Source organism: Nelumbo lutea, chromosome 3 (genome assembly GCF_056320005.1).
Source record: "Nelumbo lutea isolate HS-2025 chromosome 3, American lotus-T2T, whole genome shotgun sequence".
NCBI classification, from domain to species: domain Eukaryota; kingdom Viridiplantae; phylum Streptophyta; class Magnoliopsida; order Proteales; family Nelumbonaceae; genus Nelumbo; species Nelumbo lutea.
In genome coordinates, this window is record NC_142686.1 from 46,902,842 (window position 1) to 46,926,773 (window position 23,932).

General features: G+C 42.7%; 1 non-coding gene and 1 pseudogene across 1 annotated transcript; one reads left to right on the plus strand and one right to left on the minus strand.

Moving 5' to 3' along the window:
- Window positions 1-805: 805 nt before the first annotated feature.
- Window positions 806-14,816, minus strand: LOC148864731 (BTB/POZ domain-containing protein At1g55760-like; annotated as a pseudogene).
- Window positions 14,817-22,697: 7,881 nt separating this feature from the next.
- On the plus strand, window positions 22,698-22,769 carry TRNAD-GUC (transfer RNA aspartic acid (anticodon GUC)). The gene has a single exon. It is a non-coding gene; the product is annotated as a tRNA-Asp (tRNA).
- Window positions 22,770-23,932: the final 1,163 nt, after the last annotated feature.

A 23,932-nucleotide genomic window follows, 5' to 3' on the forward strand; every position in this document is an offset into this window, starting at 1 on the left:
GGGTTCCGGAAAATCTAAGTTTTATAACATCCCTATATGGTTTAAAAGGAAAAATATATGATGTGGGAAAGACATGGTATCCAAGAATTTTTTACCAATCGCATAGAGAAAAAAAAAAGAGTTTTGATCAATCAAAACCCACACATAATTTTGATAAATAACCCCTTATTGGCTACCATGTTATGATACCTGTTGACTGGCCAAAAAATTTTCAGATATCGTGTCTTTCCTATATTATAGTTGAGTCCTGTTTAAATTTGTAACTTTGTAAGAGCACTAGCAGGGGACTGTGAGATGTATGAGTTTTGTTAAATGAAAGCTAAATAATAGAAACACAGATTATACAATTGTTTTATATTTTAACTTCTTTTCACTTTATGCCACACTTTTGTTTGATATTCAATTGTTGATATTAATAAATGGGAGCCTTACCTATATATAAAAGGTGGGACTTTTCTGACTTGCTATTATTGTTGCTAACACCACTACTTCTTGCTGTTGATTTTTTTTATGTTTACAAACATTTGTGTTTACTGCTTGTCTTGGATTCAACTACAGGATCTTCATCATATCAATATCTCCACATTGAGATTCACTAAAGTATAAACATATACTAAATGATTTTTTTCCCAAGAACAACTTCATTGGAATATATGCTTTTCTTCTTTTTATTCTCTAATGACCTAATCTTGATTTTCTTTGCTCTTTGTTAGCATGGCTTATGTTGGTTTTACTTCTGTATCTTATTTTGTTAATAGCCTAGACGGAAGGTCTATCAAACTTAATGTAGCATAGGAAAGTAGATTCACTTCAATGAGACCATATCTAGTAGGCCAAACCCTTGTGAGCACATTGAGCAACCAAATTTCAGAAGATGCCTCATGCAACTACCCTTTAACCTCAACAATTGATAAATATGTGCATTTTGTAATCTCTCAAGCACATTTTTAGTGTCAATGTCTTCTAGAAGGCTTTCATGGCATGCCTCTTTCAGGTCAAAGGTGCCATACTTGTCAGCTAGTTGGAGAAGTGCAAGCCTGTGAGTCAGAAACTCGCCCTGGTGGATGTTGCCATAAATGTAGTTAAGGAATGCCTGGCAAGCTTCAATTAACATGTCTGTGATGTTTATAGTTGATAGATCCTTCTCTTTGAGGCCACACGGTAACATACTCCAGAAGACAGGTGATTGTAATGCTTGTGTGGATACTTTCAGAAAACATTCTGCTAAGGCATGAAAGGGTTGTTGAGCTAGATTGTCTCCGAGTGTATCCTTCAGCCCATATCGAGCAAAGTTCACCACCTTGTATATTACATGACAAATTGCAACTGGATTTTAAAGAAAGCTGTGAAAGGAGTGCAGGGGCGAAGAGCATAGGCAACTGGATTAAAAATATCTCATGTTACACTACGATATAGTATTGAAATTGAATTCTCATGGCAATGTAAAAGATGCATAGAGTGCATGGTGCCATTAACTGGGTTGAGCCAAGACTTTATTAGGTTTCAGTTCATTAGTAATACTGCTATAATATTTTCAGGCTTTCTGGGAGACTATGATAGGATTGACTCTTGAATAGGGTTATGGAGCACTCTGAAACGAAAATCAATTGGAATAAATGGTACCATGGAAAATGATAGGATTGACAGAATCATACGTTTAGTGATGATATCTTCAAATCAAGGAACTCAACGTTGACAATGAACCTTCCGGTTAATGGAGTTTTAATCACCCAAACGAAACCATCTTTATTCTTTAAATCACATATCAACCATGTTCAGTCTTCAAAAATTGTTTTGCTTAGGCCAGACAGATAAAAATCATTGCCATTAGTAGTTAGCACCACCCAAATTTACTATGTGGTGAGCCACTATGCAGAATCAGATTGTGACAAAAATATCATCATAATTCATAAATACTCTTGTAGAGTATTATGTATCCTTTATACAGGTAGAAAAGTTGGATACTAAACTTACCTGGGTGAATCTATGCTTTTCGATCTCTAATAGCGCAGAGGACCTGAATGATGAGGGACACAATTAGGGGGTTTCTCTTGTTAGATTTGATATCTCTGGATATAGCTTAATGGACAACACCTGATTCTTCTCTATTGATAAATGCCTTCAAGTATAGAAAATTAAAATAAGTATTAGACTCTAATTCGATCTCATTCAACAAAAAGGATGTTTATCCTTCTTTACCTCAGGACATAAAATTCAATGAAATGATATCAAGAACAAAAGCAAAGGAGGAACAGAAAACTCAAAAATAATGCATGCAAGAGAATACTTCAAGTGGGGACCCAGTGTTTTACCATTTTCTTTAATTTCTACTTCAAGCAAGCCTATGATGGCGTTATCTCTGATGCAGGGAGTCTTCAATGTAGGAGTTGCCCCATACAATATAAGTCATGAATTTCAGAGAATACCATTCTAAGATAGCTTACCTACAAAATCAAACTAAATAAGTTTATATGTAGAGAAATAGAATGGTGCAAAGCCCTTATTTTGAAGTATAGAAGAAGAAGGGTGGAGCCCCTGTTTTAACATCCGGCAATGAAAATTATGTCTAAGAGTATAACCCACCTCAGTTAAACTTATTATAGAACCTGAACTGAATCTACAATTTTAATGGCAAAACTGAACTATTTTGACATCCAGAAAAAGAAGGGAAGAGACCCTGTTTTAACGTCCAAAAGACAATGAAAACATTGTCTATGACTCACATCAATCGACCTGTTACAAAACTAATCCCCTATGGAGCTTGATAGTTGAAAAACCCAAACAAAGATTTGAAAGAGAAAACGGAGGGGGGATTGATTGTTGGAATAGAATGATAGAATGGGATGATAGCTTGAGAGCAAACCGAACTTATTATGGAGCTTGATCATTGGAGCAGGACAATAGAAAATGGCAAACGATGATAGCTCAAGACCAAATCGAGTTTTCAATAGAACTTATCAATGAGGGATAAAGAAAAATTTTTAATAAAGGAAGAGAGATGTTTGGAATACCTTGCTGGGAGATGCTTTGAAAGTCCAAACGTCTCTTTCATCATTGTTATTAGGTAGATTTAAAATAAAAATCAAAATTCTAAAAAATTAGGAAAGCGGTGAGCGTGGAAGGAGAGGCATGCTGACATGTTGTGGGATGCTGAGATGTTGAGACTCTTAGTTAAATGAAAAGGCATGTTGTGGGAGATGTTTTTGAAAGTGTAATACAGATAGGAGGTTTTCAATGGTGGCCTTCCCTCTTTAATATTGCTGGAAGACACATTGTTAAAACAAAATAGCCGCCCTCTTTCATGCATTGTTTTGGAAGACAAAACATTAATTTGGATGACTCGTCAGACATGGGAAAATCAAATGACTCATAAAGGGTAATTGAAAAGTTAAAAAGAAAAAAGATAGAAAAATATAAAAGAAAAAGGAGAAAATAGATAAAATACCGGAGAGGCCTGCTGAGGCAGATTGTCCATGTTTAGAATCGTGGATGTTTATTGACTAAACTTTAAAAACCAGGAAAAGTAATGATCAACCTGTTTATTGACAGTTAGACGGGTAACTGTCAATGAATAAACACTTGCCCATTGGGGGAAATGTTAAAATGGAATTTCTCCATGGTAGGCACACATAAACTGAAATGACACCTATGTGGTAGTGTTTATTTATTAAGTGCCCATGGTTCCAAACACATGCTAAATCATCCCCTGCCATTAGCATTTGTTAACGTTCCATCACAATGTGCTCATTCTCATGTGACACCATGTGAAGTATCTATCTTATATTAAAATAAAATGTGCCAAATTGACATTTTTTTGCTTTTTCTTTTAATTTCAAAGGCACTTATATTTTGTATAGTTGTTATAAAAGGCATTTATTTCTAGTTTTTTTTTTTTGAATTTTTGAATTTTAAAATTAAACAAAATAATTCAAGTGATCAATCACCTTTAAAACTTTTTAACACTCTTCACCACTAACTTTCTCTCTCCCCCCACCCCCCTCTTTCTCGTTTCTTTTAGGGTATAATATAAAAATCTCCCCCAAATTTTTTAACAAACATAAAATCCTCCCCTATGTTTTCACTTTAACAAAATCCTCCTCCCCTATAGTTTTGAAAAATAATGCACTTACCTCCCTTTTCCCATCGTCCCCATACAGAGAAAGCTTTAATGTGTTTATTTTTTAAATACCTATTTTGCCCTTATGTCTATTAATTAAGATATTAAAATACTCCTAAAACACTATTCATCTTCTCCTCCAAGAACTAAGAACCAAAGGCAGCAAAGACAACCTAATCGTTCCATCCCTTCATCTTTTCAATTCTCTCTCTCTCTCTCTCTCTCTCTCTCTCTCTCTCTCTCTATATATATATATATATATATATATATATCTTTTTTCTTGTCTAACATCCTCCCTCCTATGTCAAATATCCCCACCTCTCTCTCTCTCTAAACTCTACCCTACTCTTTGTCATTTCCATCACAGACCCATGGCCTTTCTTAAACAGCCATGGGTATGGTATAATGATAATTTACTTGTTCCTTGTGATTAGCGTGATATAATGATACACACTTCTTCCCGTTTTTGGTATGCTATAAATTTTCGTCACTCCATGAAAATATATACATCGGTGCTATTTTTCTCTCTGAAACATTTCCCTCAAATCTTCTACAAAACCCCATTTTTCAACTTTTTCTCATCTTACAATGTTTGTGTCCTGGCTTAAATCCAAATTTTTTTGTTAGAAATCAGAACAGAGCACGTCATGAATTTTTCCAAATAAATAAATAAATAAATACTGAAATTTGCCTCCTTAAATCCTCTAGTTGTAGCTTGCTATTTATTTGTTGCAGAAATTGAAGTTCTTGCACATCTTTTTCTCTATTTGTTACAAGGTAACGACAATATGAGAGGTGAGAAAGAGATCACCTACTTGCTGTAATCTCTGCAATTCCAGATTTTATTGGATTTTTTTCCTTTTGCCTTTATCCTGCTCCTAAAGCAACACGTTTTCAAGGATAAGACCTCCAAAACTTAAAACTTAGAGGGTTTTCATGCTCTCCCTTTGGGGTAGAGTCCCAAGCTCCTCACTGCTTTTACATGAAGTTTCAGGTCTCGGGTTTTGGAAATGGTAACCGTAGAGAAGCCTCACTCCCATCTTGATTTAGAAGAAGAAGGTCATCGTTGTTTTGTTGTTGCAAGCAACGCAAGGAGTGGATTGTATGAAGAGCTTAGGTTCTCCAATGTGTTTGATCTCGAGATTGGGGGACTTTGGGTTACCACCAAAATTCTTCCGCGTTAGATTGTTTGGTAAAGGTAGATTTGTAAAGTGGTGTACCAGAAATTAGGTGCATTCGGTTAAAGTGGACAAGGATTGCAGGATTTGTCATTTGAGATCGAAGAATAGTAATGAGGAATCTGAAATTCCTATTTAATTGGGGTTGTTCTTGCAAGGATGATTTGGCCACTGCTCATAAGAAATGCATAGATGCTTGGTTCAAGAGAAGGGAAATAAGTAAAAACTTTAATTGGGGTTGTTCTTGCAAGGATGATTTGGCCACTGCTCATAAGAAATGCATAGATGCTTGGTTCAAGAGAAGGGAAATAAGTAAAAACTCAGGGGAGGGAGTTGAAATGGAGGGATGAACGGTTAGGTTGTCTTGGTACCTCTGCTTCTTAGTTTTTGGAGAAGAAGATGAATAGTAGTTTAATGAATCTATATCGGAATTAACAGATACAAGGGCATAATAGGTATTTAAAAAAACAAATGCATAAGGTCATCACTCTCCCTACTTGGCGCTCCAAGCTTGAGTTTCTGCTCACGGAGAACCGGTTCAGCGCCCTAGTAGTAGACCAACATTCCGGGCCCGTCGAGCTTGGCAAAACAGAGGCCAGCAGCACCAATACCAGGCCCGCTCAACGAAGGCGTCGACGAAGTTGTTGAACTGCCACCCGTGTCCTGCCTGAGCTCAGAGGAAAGGAAGAGACGAGCTCGGATGAGGTAAAAGCTGCCCCAATTCTCTCAGTTCCTTCCCCCCTCGCATCAGAACTCTTGGCAATCCCCATGCCCAGAGACTTCAAGCTCCCACCTTTGGACAAGTACGATAAGTCCTTTGACCCCAACGACCACGTCGATGCTTTCCAATCCCAAATGAACCTTGCTAGGGCCAATGAATCATGCATGTGCGTGGCCTTCACCACCACCTTCAGGGGGGTGGCCCGGACTTGGTACCGGAACCTAGCCCCCGGGTCAATAAGAAGTTGGGCCCAGTTTGTGCAAATCTTCACCGCACACTTCATTACTAGCAAGCGGTGCCCCAGAATGGAGGAAAGTATCTTCGAGGTAGTCCAGAGGGAAGGAGAATCCATCCGGGGCTATATCAAGCAGTTCAATGAAGCATGCTTGCAGATACCGCGATTAGACCCCACGGTACAGCTCGCGGCGGCCAAGAGAGGGGTAACGCACAAGGAGTTCAAATGGCACATGGTGGCTAGCCAGTCAGTGACTGTGGCCCATTTCCTCAAGCTCGCGGACAAGTTCATGAGAACAGAGGAAGAAATCAACCAAAGAACCGAAGGTGGGGTCGAGAAAAGAAAAAGGGAAGGTGAGCCCTCCAACCCAGGCGATAGAAGAAGCCAGGACTGAGAGGCGAAGCCAAGCCAGCCGTCTCGAGCTTCCTTAGCAGTTCGGACGGATTACACACCGTTAAACACAAGGCGGACCGAGATCTTGATGACGATCAAGGACGCCCCTACGTAAAGTGGCCACCTCGCCTAAAGAGTAATCCAAACGAGAGAAATAAAAACCTATATTGTAGTTTTCATAGAGATCACGGTCATAGTACCGAATAGTGTAATAATCTCCGGGACGAGATAAAGGGACACAACCATCGTGGATACTTGAGAAATTTTGTACAACATAATGATAATAATAATAATAAGGCAGGTTGACAAGGGGAGCACCGAAGGGATGCCCCCGAATCCATCAGCAGACCGGCCGAAGCCTTGAAGCGACCGGCTCCAGAAGAGAGGCCAGTTCGGGGAACCATCCATGTGATAGTGGGAGGTTCGGTAGTAGCAGGTTGCACTTCGGTAGCAGCACGGACGTCAGTTCGCGAGGCAGCCCGAGAAGAACAGAACCCTCCAAAGAGAACGAAGACAGAAGAACCAATCTTTTTCACGAAAGACGACGCGCGAGGTGTCCACTATCCCCACAATGACGCGCTCGTCATAAAACTAAGGATCAACGACTTTGAAGTCCGACGCGTACCTGTGGACTCAGGCAGTTCGACAGACATCCTTTTCAAGTCGGCGTTTGACCAACTACAGTTGCAGAGAAGCGAGTTGAAGCCCGCAAACACTCCTTTGGTGGGCTTTAGCGAAGAGGAAGTCAGGCCTCTGGGGAAGATAATAGTACCTGTGGAAGTCGGCACATGGCCTTGCATGGTCAGACTCAACCACGATAGCGACCCCCTCCCCATATAATGCCATAATAGGGCAGCCAATTACATATATTCTGCGGGCAGTGGTCTCCACCTACTATCTGGCAATGAAGTTCCCCACGGACTTCGGTGTGAGGGTAGCGCGAGGCGACCAGCTTGAGTCCAACAAGTGTTATGTTGCCGCCTTGAAGGGAAAAACCAAGGCAATCGATGACCTGAAACTAGAGTGGCCTACGGAGCAAGGCGAGGAACGAGCTTCGCCCATAGAAGAAATGGTCACGATCCCGATCTCGGCTACAGATCCGGCTCGAACGCTACAGATCGGTGCTTCCGTCAAAGAGCCTTTACGAATCAAACTGGTGAGTTTTTTACTTCAAAATTTAGATATTTTTGCATGGTCCATGGCCGATATGCTCGGTATTGACCGTGGCCTTATAACTCACAAACTTACTACTGACCCTATAGTCAGACCCATTAAACAGAAGAAACGCAACCTAGCCCCGGAGCGCTGGAGGGCGGTCGACGAGGAGGTCGAAAAGCTCATCGCATCAGACTTCATAAGGGAAGTTCATTACCCGAGCTGGATAGCCAACCTAGTGCTAGTGAAAAAGGCAAACGACAAGTGGTGCATGTGCGTCGACTACACTGACCTGAACCGAGCTTGCCCAAAAGACTGTTTCCCCCTCCCCGAAATTGACCACCTAGTGGACGCGACCTCGGGACATGAGTTGCTAAGCTTCTTGGACGGCTACTTAGGCTACAACCAAATCAGGATGGACCAGTCCGATGAGAAAAAAACCAGCGTCATAACAAAGTTCGGCCTGTACTGCTACAAGGTCATGCCCTTCGGACTAAAGAATGCTGGGGCGACCTTCCAAAGACTTGTAAATAAGATTTTTCGGCCCTTAATTGGCACGAAAATAGAATGTTAGTTATGTAGACGACATGGTTGTCAAAACGCAGTTCTCACAGGAATTAATACAAGACTTAGATTTTGTCTTCCAAATTCTACGACAATTTAGCATGAAACTGAACCCCAACAAATGTGTCTTCGGTGTCACCTCGGATAAGTTTCTAGGGTACATTGTCAACCGGCGCGGTATTGAGGCCAACCCGGACAAGATAAAGGTCATCCTAGATATAAAATCACCCTGAAAAGTAAAAGAGGTTTAGAGGCTAAACTGCCGCATAGCTGCTCTAAGCCACTTCATGTCCAAATCGGCAGACCGCTGTCTCCCTTTCTTTAAGGTGATCGAAGGCAAAGGGTTCGAATGGACCCGAGACTACTAGCTCACGTTCGATGAGCTAAAAAGATTCATCGCCACTGTGCCAACCTTAGCCAGGCCCGAGGAAGGCGACGTCTTAGAACTTTACCTCTCGGTGAGCGACGAGGTGGTCAGTTTGGTACTAATAAAAGAAGTAGATCGGGTCCAGTGACCCGTCTATTATGTTAGTAAAATTCTGCAGGGAGCGGAGGTGAGATACCCGCAGATAGAAAAGCTAGCATACGCACTGGTAATTGCAGCTCGGAAACTCCGCCCATATTTCCAGGCTCACACCGTCGTCGTCTTGACTGACAAACCTCTGAGGCAAGTTTTACTCAAGCCTGAGGTTTTCGGTTGGCTGACGAAGTGGGCCATCGAGCTCAGCGAGTACGACCTCCAGTACAAGCCACAGACTGCCATTAAGGACCAAGCCTTAGCAAATTTTATCGCCGTGTGCACATTTGGCCTCGAAGCCCCTGGGTCAGTTGAGTTCGAGATCCCCAGTTTGGGTGAACCTAGAGCTCCCAAGCCAATAGAGTCTGAACCCCATGAAGTAGCAGTCAGTGTGGCATCTCTCCTGGTTAGGCCAAGCGCGAACTGGGATGAGGAGCCCTGGATCCTTCACGTAGATGGCTCCTCGAACCAGCAGGGTAGCGGGGCTGGAATAGTCCTATACGGCCCGGGTGGCACGCTTTGAGTTCGCGACATCCAACAACGAGGTAGAGTATGATGCACCGATAGCCAGGCTGAACCTAGCGCAAAAGGTAAGAGCAAAGCACATAGTCATCTGCAGTGATTCTCGGCTCATGGTCAACCAAGTTACGGGCGAGTACGAAGCACGCGAGCTCTCTATGATCGCATACTTGGCGAAAGTAAAAGAGGCTCTGCTTAACTTCCAGTCACATTTCATCAGGAAAATCTTGAAGTTAGAGAACACTGAGGCCGACGCTCTGTCCCGGTTAGCCAGCACAAGTCATAACACCATGAGAACCGTGTACATAGAAGACTTACCTCGGCCTAGCATTCTTAGTGGGGCAGAGGAGGTCGCTCCCGTCCTTGAAGCAGAGCCGAACTGGATCGAGCCACTCGCGAGCTTCTTGCTAGATGGAACCCTCCCTGCGGACCGCGATGCAGCCAAGAGGGTGCAGCGCTATGCAGTCAAATACGTCATAATAGACGAATGGTTGTACCGACGGTCCTACACACTCCCCTACTTGCATTGCCTGCGACCTGCCGAAGCTGAGCTCATACTACTCGACACTCATGAAGGTCTGTGCAGCGGACACCTAGGGGCAGAGCCCTCGCCCAAAAGGCACTTCGACAAGGACACTACTGGCCAGCGATGAAGACAAAAGCTGTCGAGCTCGTCAGAAAATGCGACAAGTGTCAGAAGCATGCCAACATCCACCATCAGCCTGCTTCCGACCTCAAATACCTCACCAGCCCATGGCCCTTTGTGTGGGGCATCGACCTCCTGGGGCCATTCCCGCCAGCAACAGATGGGAGAAAGTTCCTAGTGGTGGCAGTAGATTACTTCACAAAATGGATAAAAGTTGAACCTCTAGCAACAGTTACAGCCCAAAACATACCGAACTTCTTTTGGAAGAGCATAGTATGTCGCTTCGGGCTACCTCGGGTACTGATCTCTGACAACGGCAAATAGTTCGAGGATATCATGTTCCAAGAATGGTGCCAAAATATGGGAATTCGTCAGAACTTCACATCGGTCGCACATCGGCAGACAAACGTCAGACAGAAGTAATGAACAGAGCCATCCTGCACGGACTGAAAGCATGACTAGACCGAGCTAAAGGTTTGTGAGCAGACGAACTACCAAGTGTTATATGAGCTTATCGGACTACAGAAAAAACTGCCACGGGAGAGACCCCCTTCAACCTCACCTACGGCACTGAAGCGGTAATCCCAACATAAATCAAAATACCTACACTGTGACTAGAAGCATATGACGACCAGACAAATGGAGACAAGTTACGTACCAACCTCGACCTACTGGATGAGGTAAGAGACCTCGCGCACATCCGAACAGCGGCCTACCAGCAGAAAGTAGATCGGTACTACAACGCCAGAGTAAAAAACAGAACTTCCGAGTTGGTGACCTGGTTCTCTGTAAGATTATGGTGCCCGAACCTGGTGTGGGCAAACTTGGACCAAATTGGAAAGGGCCCTATAGAGTAAAGAGAGCACTCGAGGGGGCATACGAGCTCGAAACCTTAGAGGGCAAACAAGTACCCCGAGCGTGGAACATCGTTAACTTAAGGCGATACTACCTATAGACCGCCAAGCGAAGTGGACGAAGTCGCTACAAGAGCCTAAGGGCCAGGATGCCGAGCTAACGGATGAACCTCATCATAGGCAAGCAAAGAAAAGTCAGCCAAAAGACTCAGGCGAAGCGAAGACTAAGTATTAAACACCGAAACAGGTCGCGCAAGTGCAATAACCTGGGCAAGAAATAGATCGGGCATATTATCAGTTTGACAAATATGTCAATTCGGGAGAAAGAACAACCAACACTTAACCAAATGAAAAGTCCATTCCATTGCAAGATAAGGAAGAGTACATTTGAAAAAAAAATTGCATTTTCACAAGCCCGGAGCTACTTCTTCGTTATTAAAAGGCACTTCAACGACACCCAAAGGTCCAGCCTCACCCTCGGAATCTGGCTCACCATCGACAGCGTTGGTCATCTCTTGAGTTATGCGCGAAGTGGATATGGCACTGATATCGAGCTGGGGGTATGTGTTCTTGATCATCCACCGACTCAGTTTAAATCCCTTTCTGTACGAGTCCACCATCAGGTTGTCAAAGCGTGGTTAGGCGATGTACTCATCAACGACCTTCTTCTTGGCATCTTTGATGCCTTGGGAAAAGATCTGTGTTTTCTCCCTTATGTCCTCCTGAAGGTATTAGACCTGGTGCTGCAAATCTAGCCTCAGGTTCGCCATATGCTTCTCAACCACCCCCATGGCCTCGGCATTCCTCTGAGACCTTGCCTGCCTGGCCATAGCAGCACGAGCAGCCTCCTCAGCAGCATGAGCAGTCGCCTCAGCAGCTCGGGTAGTCGCCTCAGTGGCACGGAAAGCCTTTTCGGCAGCTCGCGCCTGCCTCGAGCTCCTCTCCACCTGGGCCGCTAAGGTATGAATAGAAGAGTTCACCTACCAAAAGGAACAAGTGATTAAGAAAACGACAACAAGAGGGATAAAAACAAAGAGGCCTGACAAGAAATCCGACTCACCACCATAGCATGAGTAGCGGCACGACAGGCGATCTGGTTCAAGGGAAGATCGGTCCACGCTGTGATCTCCTCGAGGAAGGTGGCCTCCCTACTCTTTTGAAGAGCATAGTTCGGCGATAGCACGCTCCTAAATTCCCCTTGAGCTCCCGAGCCTGAGGGTCCAGCTTGCGTATGGGCAGACCCAGAGTAAGCGGGAGCACTAGAGTAGGCGGGGGCGCCCGTGTGAGTAGTCTCAATATAAGGGGCCCTTGCCGCTTCTTGCATTGAAGGAGCCACCTCGGGCTCCCTGGGCGGACCCTCTGACGTGTAGTCCGGTACATGAGGCTCCGCATCCTAGGGTAACTCGGCACGAGTTTGCTTGGTGACCCACTTCCTCCTCTTCATACCTTGGAACTTGTGCCCACCGCGAGTCCTCTTCGAGTCCATCACACCTGCAGAAAAGAGTTCAACATCATAATAAACGAAAGAACAAAGCAAAACAAAACCTCTGAGCAAGGAACCTACCCGAACTCAGTCCGACCGCAATGAGCTTGCCCTCTGCTAGGTACTGATGGCATTTTAGCCCTAGTTATGTCCATTGTCGGAGGCCCTTCACTGTCTCTTTATCAAGAGTGACACCGGAGTCAGGGGCGGTCATCCCCCACCTGGTCTGGAAAGGCCACCCTTGTGCACTTCGCACCCCGAAGTAGTCCCGCTTCCACGCCGTCACCTTGTTGGGAAGTTCTTGCAAGAGCTTAAAACCCAGGCGAAGAGATAGGTAATACACCCGCCTACTCACGGGAAGAGGACCTGCTTGTTTCTTGAGCATTAAAATAGAGGAGAATATCTCCAAGTCTAAAGGAAAGCCCTGTTCGCAAAAAAGGGAGATTGTCCCCACCAAGTTACGAAGAGAGTTCGGGTGAAGCTGGCCGACGGTAACGCCGAAGTGGTTTATGACCTCGACAAGAAGGGGTGGAAAGGCAGTTTCAGCCCCGCAGCGAGCTGCTCCCGAAATATCACGATCTCATCAGGATCGTGTTCCCAAGGAAAGCTACCCGAAGGAATGAAATAGGCGTACTCCCCAGGCAAATTGTAAGAGGTAATAAGGGATTGGAGCCCCTCGGGCATCATGGTCGAAGGACCAAACCTGTCTGGCATCCGACCTCAATGAGAGGTAGATGCCAAACTGCCCGAAGCGGCTCGGCCTATGGGTTCGAACTCGTCCTCAAGTTCTACCTTAGGTTCGCTAAGGCCATCGGGGGATGCAACTCGATTTGTAGAACCTGCATCAGACCCATTAGAAGAATCGTCTGAATTATCCAGGCTAGACATCAAGGAGAAAAGGTAGATTCTAGGAAATTACTCACAAAAAAAATTGTTTGAATAGACTCCGAAAACAGGAATAGGCAAAAAACTTTGAAGGCGAGCTAAAAAGCCTGGACGTGAGCTAAAAGACCTAGACGCGAGCTCAAGAAGCAAAGCGCAAAAGTGACAAAGCGACTGGGGTCCCCTACTATTTATACCCACAGTAACCAAGAACCAACAGTGCAGATCAGAGCCAATCTGACGGCCCGCATTCGCGCTGACCGCACGTCCCCTAAGACCGAGACGTGATTGGTGCACGTCTTTCTGAAACTGACAGAACAATAGCGCACGTCTCCTTGCCTTTCAAACGGTAGTGGTGCGTTTTTTCAAAATCGAAAAGACCCGTTGTCACGTCTCCCAGCGGCGCACTTTTTTGAAATTTGAAATATGCGCGCACCATTACGTCTGTCAACATTTGTAAGTAGGTAGGCGCGTCTCCACCCTTTTGGGTGCTCGAGAAAACCAAAGAACCCTGACAACACACCTCGCGCTATCAAGATTCGAAGTACGGGACAAATCCACCTACCACCTCACGAAACTCCCCGCGCCAGGGCAAGACCCTTAGCACGAGGAGTGGGGGGCAATTGATGATGGAAGATTTGGCCCAACCTCGTAATTATGCAACATGTGGCAAAGGCAACAGCTCGGCACAACAGCGCGACTAAGACGAGAGCACCAAAGGGAGGAACCAGCGGTCCGAACTCCCTATCAGCAGTCCGAACTCCCTACTAGGAGCCCAAACTCTCTCTTAGGCCCCGAGCCAAATTCAAAGGACAGTAACCCAAACTGGCCTGCCCTATGGCAGTTCGGGACATTCCTCTCCATACTGGCCTTCCTTATGGCAGTTTGGGGCACACCTCTCCGAACTGGCCTGCCTTATGGCTGTTGAGGACACCTCTGAACTCAAGACTTCACCTCGCTCACCACTCCAGCACTTTACCTCTAGGATGCCAAACTGAACAACCGTACCATTTTTGACACCGAGGAAATTCGTATCCAGGGGCGGCGCACCTGACTGACTTGGGATCTGACGCTTGACAGGCGCGTTCCAAATGGCCACCTGCCACTGCCATCTCCAGTTACAGAGATGGCTCCGACAAAGAGTAGTGGCGGTTCTGTCCCAGTAGAACGGATGACACCCGAACTGGCATAAATACAGAAGTAATCATACTCGACCTGACAGAAGCCTCGGAGTGAGTGCGCGAAGTGGTTATAAAAGGCCCCCTACCCCAACAACAAGGTATGCAAACTTTGCGCCATCTGATTTTTATCTTGCCTTTGAGAGAATAATAACTTGAGCTTCGGAGCAATCTCACCGGGTTTCCTCCAGAGTTCCCTCATCTTCTCCGTTTCATGCTCCCCGTTGCTCCAGTCAGAGGCAAGGTCGCTGACAACTAGGACCGGCTGGATTGCGCACCATCACCCACCTTTCAGGCTTGGCATCCTCGTGAATTGGCTTCACAATCGCATAGAATCCAACATTTGTGCTGTGGACGAGCACTGGTTTCTCCATAACAAGTTAACCCCCACTCACCAAAGCCTCTCCGGGAGTGGATGCAATTCTATGAGAGAATCGACATCAACCGAAATTAGCCATTCAGACACGGGTGAACATCTTTGTGAAGAAATTCTTTCTCCGGTTTCCTTCGTGACCTTTCTTGGTTGTTTCTGTGTGAACTGTGGAGACTGGAGAGAAAGAGACAGGGAGCAAAGGAACGGCTCGATTGTTCGAAGTTCGAAATCGAACCGATGCACTTCCTTGTAATTGTAGGCTTAGAAAAAGAGACAGGGAGCAAAGGAACGGTTCGATTGTTCGACGTTCGAAATCGACGCGGTCTAATGTAGAAAAGAAAAGCCCAAGCCCAAAGCCCATTGGCAAATAAAATAATTCATTCGATTCCCCTCTTATTTAAGGAAGTGGAACCCAATCAAGGCCTCCGTCGTCTCTTCCGACTTCTCACTGACCTTTCTAGCTGTTCCTCTCATTCCCTATGGCAGAACCTCTGGCTTGTTCTATAGGAAACACTTCACCACCTCTTCCGTCTATTTCTCTTTCCGGTGACGTTGAGATGCAGCCGCTGCCAGCTCCCGACGGCACACCCAGCAATTCCACCTCCGGCAATGCCACTGCTGCTGCTGCTGCTTCTTCCGACAACAACATGAACAGTCTGGACATGGCACAGAAGATTCTTGGGTTCTCGTTTGCTGCAGGAATATCCCTTTTGATTTTTCACAAGCAGACACAACCAAACGTTCCGACATCTCTCGACGTCATTTCCTTTGCATTGTGGCTCGCCTTCTCAGCTTCCTTTGCTGCTTTGTTTTTGTTCCATCCAAATTTTCCAACTGTATCCAAAGTAATGGAGCAAATGGGAGCTGTTTCTGCTGCAATTGCCTTCTTTGTGTCCATGGAGATCATATTTCCAACAAGGTTCAAATGGATTGCTTGGATCTTCTGCGTTCTCTCATTCTTCTGTGGCCTTTACAACAGCGTGAAAAATAGACTGTAATCTTCTTCTTCTAGGAATTTATTGGTTGATCATTGTGTGGAACATGAATATTTGTTGTGTTTTGTACTCCATTTTATGTGTGTATAAGATATTTGTGTTTAGTCAGTTCTCAGTGTTCTGTTAAAAGTTCTTGAACTGATAATGTTCCTGCTTGGTTAAGTGATATATTTGCATGTAATGTCACAAGGGACCCATTGTTCGGGGTTTCTTCTCTACTTTTATTAATGAATTTCATCTTTTTACCAAAAAGAAATGATTGAAAGTGATTTTTGAGAATTTGTTCTGTTTTTTACCACATGGAGCGCTGATAATCAGCAGATAGGGGACTCTACAATCTATACATTGTCATTTTTTTACTTCTCGATTACTCTTCTCGTTATTAGAGCTTTCGCCTGGTGACATTAACTCTTGGAAGTTGATTCAATGGACTCTGAATGAGTGAATTCGATCTAATCTGTTTTGACTTCATTTTGGCTACGACTCTATCGTAGCACAGGGCTAAACCAAAACTCATGGCCTTAGATGAATTGTAGTGGCCCTACCAAGAAGTGTCATCTAATTCAAGGTGGAGCCATGGAAATACATCAAGGATCAAATGTTTTGATTTAGTTGTTTCAGAGCATCTCTACGACCGTGTCGTAGTAAATGTGGTATGCTCTGTTTTTGGATTGGGAGTCTTGTTTGGGTGGAACATGGAAGAGACCAATTGACCCTATTCAGTCAGCGTGGTTTGGGAGCTTTGGGCGAAGAGCGGAAATGCGATTATCGTTTTGGTAATGGGTGGTGGAAACCATTTGATCCTTTGATTACGGTGGCCAACGCAAACCGTTTCATGATGGAGTTAAAGAGTTCTGTGTTTTGTTTTTCTTTTTTGTCAGATGGTCAGCAGCTCAAGGAAGTGGAAGGTGTTGATGAGGAAGCCTGTATGATACTGTGATGTAGCGGGAAGACTGTAGGAAGAAAAATACCGTCTTAAAAATAGTTAAAACTCTTAATCAGACTCAAATTGTCTAAAATATGGTATTATTTTATCAAAAGAAGACTTATTCATCTAATTCGGATTCAAACGAGTCCATTCTGATTCCAACGTTTGGAATGGCATTCCCTCCCCCTCCCTTGGGAATGAAATCTCATTCCAATTGATTCTAATTCCGGTTCTGATTTCAGTTTAAATCAAACAGGTTATGGGAACAAACATTATATGCTGGTGCCTGGCAAATGGATATTAGGATAGAAAACAGAGTAATCCATATAGCGTAGTTGGTTTTTCTTTTAAGATCGGGAGTGAGGTTGGGTGGGTGTATTGAGTCCTTGCTCCTCCTTGTATTGCTTTATTTAAACATGCAGTACGAGAAGCCAACATTAAAAAAAACAACAAAAAAAAAAGATTCCATCAATAAGAGGGGCGGCTATCAAAATCAAGTAGTTTCCGAATTGTAAGCCGTTTGGGTTCGCTATGACTTTTTTTTTCTTTTAAAATTTGGGCAAATTTTCTTATAAAATTCTCATTGTTTTATTAATATTTTGTAATGTTATTGATGTTATTTTATATACCAAAAATTTGGGCAAAATAAATAGTCTAAATCCTGAAAATTTGACAAAATCTTGAAATTCTAATTATAATAAATTTATACAATGATTTTTACAGTTTGTATTGGTAGCTCTTCAAGCTAAAATTTCAAGAAATTTCAAAGATATTTAAAATACTGTGATCGGAATCATGGTTTTGAAAACCGGATTAGACCGGATGGTTAGACCGGTTGACTTGGGAATCACTCATGGATCTGAGTCCGATTTTAGGCCCAAAACCATCTCACCTAGGTTTAGACCAATCGGTTGGATCATTTGATCTGAAAACTTGTGGCAAAAACAGTTGTTTTCAAAACCATGGTGAGAATGAGGCTTGCATCATCATTTCACGGATAAAGTGAAAAATTTCCCAACTCCCAGAAGTTGAAACCAATCAGTCAAGCATGGCGTTACAACTAAAGAGTTTATGTATTAAGAGACCGTTTGGTTCATGGGAATAGAGGGTCTATTTTGATTCCAACAGTTTCTTTGTACAGAATTATAATCCAATTTCCACCCTTGGTAACATGGTATTCCTTTATATGAGAGAATAGCCATTTCCACCCCTTCCTCTAAATGAGATCCCATTCTAGCTGATTCCAATTATAATTCCCATCTGAATCCAACAGATTAGAAAAATAGTTCATTCTGATTTTTAAAAAATTTGATTCCAATCTTAATTGCAAACCAAACTGATCTTTAATTTTATTATTTTTTGGAAAAATTCTCAATTTGTACCTCGTACGTTGGGCCTAGTGTCATTTTGGTCCCCAAATTTTAAAATGCAACAATTCAGTATTTGAACTTTGAAACTGTGAAAATCTAGTACCTACATTAACTAGTTGTTAACCAACCGTTAAGTGGTATTTGAAAAAGACACAAATGTCCTTTAAGTGTCATCTAATTTTCTTTATAAACCATCTAAATGTTGACAAAAAATTGATAGATCCAAATCCATGCCTCTTCTATTTGAGAAAGTTGGGGTCATGTCCCAATGGGCATTTTAGTCACCCCAACTTTTTTGAATAAATAGTTGGGATTTGGAACTGTTAATTTTTTTATAACATTTGAATAGTTTATAAAAAAAATTAGATGACACTCAAAGGGCATTTGTTTCTTTTTCAAATTGTTGCATTATAAAGTTTATGGACCAAAATGACACTAGGCCCAAAATACAAGATACTAAGTGAAAATTTTCCTTTATTTTCTTCCTTAGGTTGCATTTGTTTCTGGTGTAAATGCACTTTTACACCGATGGAGTTGAGACATGATGGTTCGGTGAGAGTGTAAAATATGGACCAGCCATTGTACCCATTTACACTCATCCTGTTTGGTTACATTAACATAAATGGAGGTTAGAGAGAGAGAGAGAGAGAGAGAGAGAGAGAGAGAAATGGTGTTTGTTTTCTAGTCTTGAACCAACTTTTAACTGGTTGCAACAATTTAGATCTGCGTCCTCTCTGGCTCTCCCTTCGGAGGACGAGGATGGGGTAGTGCTTGAGGATGACCTCTGTTCTGGGTCCTCTTTGGTTCTCCCTTCGGAGGTGGGTCAGATCTTCCATTGCAATTGGTTGCAACAATGGTGACTGGAAGAGAAAAAAAAGGGGGAAGAAGAAGAAGAGAGGAGGAGGAGGAGGAGGAGGAGGAGAGAGAGAGAGAGAGAGAGAGAGAGAGAGAGATGGTGTCTGTTTTTTAGTCTTGAACCAACTTTCAACTGGTTGCAGTGATTCAGATTTGGGTCCTCTCCAACTTTCCCTTCGGAGGATGAGGTTGGGGTATTGCTCGGGGACGATCTCTATTCTGGGTCCTCTTTGGCTCTCCCTTTGGAGGTGGGTTCAGATTTGCCGTTGCAACCAGTTACAACAATGATGAAAAAGAAGAGAGAAGGAGAAGAGAGCGAGCGAGAGAGATAAGGAGAAGAAGAAGAAGAGAGAGGAATAAAGAGCGATTACCTTTTACATCGATAATTTCAATGTATTCATTACATTGATTATTAATTTAAATAAAAATAGAAATAGAATTTTACACTAATTTTTTGTGTAAAATTACATGTTTATCAAATTCCACTAAAATTAAACCAAAATATAAAATTTACCCCGGTTAAATTTTCCACCCCAAACAAACTTAACCTAAAGTGTTGAACACTTGAAGCATGAATAATTAATTCTGATGGAGCGAGGGTGTCATACAATCCAGTTTTGCTACGACGCGTTTTAACTTTTAAACTTACCCTAAAACTGTGAAATTACGGCTTTCGCTGTATTGCCGTGGCCATCTTGAATGGGACGAATCGAGTTAGGGTGATGCCGCAACAAATCGAACTCGGTCAGATATAGCTAATCGGGTCATAGTTTTTTCATAAAAAAATATATTAAAAAAAAAGGTGAGATGGTAGAGGAGCTGGAGGCATACAGGTGGATCGGTTCAATTCGGTTCAATTCCATGCGCGCAGCGGTTCCATCACATAAAGTGTAGGTCTTATTGAGGCCAATCTATTCCAAGTTACTTACAATATTGTCCACGTCAAGTTATTCTCTCTCCTCGTATTTCTCCCAGAAAAGAAAGAACGTCGACGGTTCAATTCGGACGTATTCCATTGCAAACCGGTTTCTTCGCAACAAAAGTATGACAGCGGTTCAGAAATCACATTCCCTAAAAAGAACTGTTTTTAATAAATGATTTTTAACTGAATTCCCAAAATATAAGAATAATTAATCAACCACAAAAAATCACTGGTTATTCAAATTCTGATGTAAATTACATAACTTAGATTTCTAGGAAATCATAATGGATGCCAAAATCACCTTACATATCTTTTAGTTCCTAAATGTCGTCTTTTTTAAATGCACATCTCTCATTCTATTAAGCCCATGCTACCAATACATTCAAAGTAACACAAAATGTTTATGAACTTGGATCCAAAGGGTCCCACATTGACAAAAAAGAGTCAAGAAACGAAGAAAATGCTTGAATTTTTGTTTGGAAGGGAGAGAATTGAGATGAAGATACCGGTTTTATTATCTTCAGAATATCGGTTTCATTCTCATCAAACCGGGATGTGTAAAATAAATAAATGGGGAGCAAGCAATCCTAATATTGTAAAATCATATCAATACCATACAATACATGAAGAACAAAAAGCCATAGTGCACCCTAAAGTATATCATGTTGCAGTTATCAAGGAGGTTCGAATCTAAATACCTGCATCCATCGTAGTAGTTGAAACATTTTCAGATTGAGTGATAAATCAATGCTTTTGTCGACTGGTGTGGTTTTTTTCAATTAAATCTTCATTCTTCCTTAGGTTTTTTCAGCTCTTTGACTCTAATGGGGTAGAGCAAGGAGGGCGGGTAAATGATTTAACATATTGGAAACCATAACCCAGGAGCCTTTATATTTTGACCTAATAGGATCCCATTAAGCCTATATGGGTCAAAATGTGGTATCCGCTTAATACTCTTTTATTGAAGTTTACGGGCTTTGCATAAGTGAATCACTTGATTTAGCCCACTTACAAGATAGCCCATCAATGCAATTGTTTCACTAAATATGTAACCCCACTTAACAAAGATTAAAACCTAACATGATGTTCTTACCTCCTCTCACTCAGTAAACTTCTCGGCAGTTTCTGCAAGTCCACATCCATGTGGTGCTATAAAATATTTCAACCAGTCTGCACACACATATAAATTAAATAAGTATGCCAATCCCATTTTCTTAAGACTTAAAATTGGCGAAGGGAAGTCTGCCGAAACCTCTCCAAGAGCCTCACTAACCGGATTATAATGGGTGTAGTAAGATCTTTGAAAGTCTCCTGATTTCTTCCTCTAGCTGTTACTAAGTTTCTCCTCCTCTTCTCCATTGTTAAACCACCTTGAACTCTCCGGTAAGACATCCATCTCTCAGCCTTTCTGACGATGTCGAGATGCAATCACCACCCATTTCCCAGAATATATGCAACAACTTGAATCCTGTATCTGCACTTGTTTCTTCTCAAACTAACAACAACGGTGTAGATGTAGCAAAGGTGGTTCTTGGTTTTTCATTTCCGGCTGCAATAGCTCTTTTGATTTTCTATTACCAAACTCATCAATCTCAAATTCCATGGTGTCTTTACAATATTTATGATGGTGCACGATTTAGCTGTTCCTAATTGGATGATAGTTCGGACATCAGTTTGCTTAGATGGCCAGTTGAACTTCAAGAAAGTACAATAAAAAAACCTGGGGTGACTTATTCAGTGTGGGCACTCTGATGCTTAAGTCAGTGAATTGAGTTTGTGAGCTGAAGAATTTTGTAAGCAAGAGAGCTAGTAAGCAATAGTTACACATACCTTGTAGCGTTGGGGTTGAAACACCTCTGAGATCCCCGGCCCACGTTATTAGGAATCCGTTTTGCACTCGGAAATGAACTTTGTGTGAGCCTATAAGACTTATCGAGTTCGTCCGATCTGGGCAAGATAAGGATAAGGCTTGTGGACGTGTGGCATGATTCTAGAGAGGTCGAAGACAACTGGCTAGTTTCTAGAAATTGGCATGTTACTTCAGCAGGTTGAGCCATCACAAACTGTTTGAACCTCGGTCTTGGATGAGGTACCCGAAATACCCGAGATAACATGGCCTGTTGAGATGGCAAAAAATGCTAAGTCATCGTCCTGTTTTTAAGTTAATCCACGTATCCGCATGCTAACAGGTCAGGCAGAATTACCCCTCATCAATTTCTGTAGGCATATGGGTTGCCTTATCTGCTTCTTTTTGTTGCAACTTTTGCATTCAGTCCTAGGTGTGATTGCTGCAACTAAAATGATGGAGCAAATAGGTGTGATTGCTTTTGCTGCTGCAATTGCATTCTCTCTGTCTATGGAGGTTGTGCTTCCGACGAGCTTCAAGTGGGTTGCATGGGTCTCTTGTGTCCTCCTACTGTTTTGGTTCTCCGATGGACTCTTAACACTTTGAAAAAGTTGATAATAAACTTATTAATGCTTTATTAGTTGTTGTTGTAACTTGTAAATTAATTTCTATTGTTTTTTGCCTCCTTGGGGAATTTGGAAATAGTGATAAGACTTTTTCGTTGATGAATTTTACTCTGTTGTTTATGCTGGGAAGCTTCCATATTCTTGTTTGTTTCTCATTCATTGCATCTGTATTTAAAGGTAAAAACAGTTTTACTCTTTATAAGCACAGAAACAGAAAGGAAATTGGAATTTAGTATTTTATTCGAGTCTGCAAATGTGGCCGGTAAGCAGTTATACTTCGATATTGAAACCGAGAGAAAAAACCAAATTATTATATTGAGGATCTGACTACCCATGTATTGTCGTTGTAGTATAGTGGTGAGTATTCCCGCCTGTCACGCGGGCGACCCGGGTTCGATCCCCGGCAACGGCGCTTTTGTTTTGTTTTTTTTTGTTTGTTCCTTCAAAGTTTTCTTTCATAGTTCGCATTTCTTGTTCCCAACATTCAACGATTTACGATGGTTTTAAATTCCAATTAGATTTGCTCTACAAACGAATGCAGTAATATGAACCCAAAATTTTGTTCATTTCTTGTATTGAAAAATGGAACAAAGAGCCACTCCACAGTTGCTCTCTCTGCTTCCGAGATTAAGCAGCTTGAAAGAACTGAAACAAATTCATGCCTACATGATCAAAACTGCCATAGATCAAAACCAGTATGAAGTCAGCGAACTTGTAGAATTCGCTGCTCTTTCTACTACACCTCAAATCTTTGCTTACGCGCGCGAGCTGTTTTATCAATTCCGAAGCCCGAACCTGTTCCTCTACAATACCATGATCAGGGGTTCCTTAATAAACAAAAGAGCGGAAGAAGCTACCTTCCTGTACATTCGAATGCGGGACGATAATCTCCTCCCCAATAACTTCACTTTTCGCTTTGTTCTTCGTGCCTTCGAGGAGAGATTGGACCTCAGAGGTGGGGAGGAGGTTCACGGATGCATTCTCAGAACTGGGTTTGGGTCGGATGTTTATGTTCTGACCACACTGTTGAACATGTACTGTGTGTGTGGAGATAACATGAAGGCCGCAACCAAGGTCTTCGAAGAAATGCCTGTGAAGGATGTGGTGTCCTGGAAGTGTATGGTTTCTGGGCATGTCAGACATGGAAATTTGGAGTCGGCGAAGACTTATTTGGAGCATGCCCCTGAGAGTAACCCTGACTCTTGGAATTCGATACTCTCGGGTTTCGCCAACTCTATGAGAATTGAAGAAGCAGAGAGATTGTTCAAGGAGATGCCAAAGAAGGACACAGCGTCGTGGAATTCACTGATCAGCGGGTACCTTAGTTTTGGATACTTTAACTCTGCTGAAAGGCTATTTGACCGACCGATGCCGAAGAGGGATGCCGTTTCTTGGGCAGCCATGACCGACCGGTATGTGAAAAAGAAAAATGGTGATGACAATAAGAAAGGTTCATTTTGGAGACCACCTGAACATGGCTGGTTAAAGGTGAACACAGATGGTGGCTACACAAAAGAGGGATTAGCATCTTTTGGCGTCATCGTTAGGGATTGGCGTGGAAGCTTCGTGGCAGCA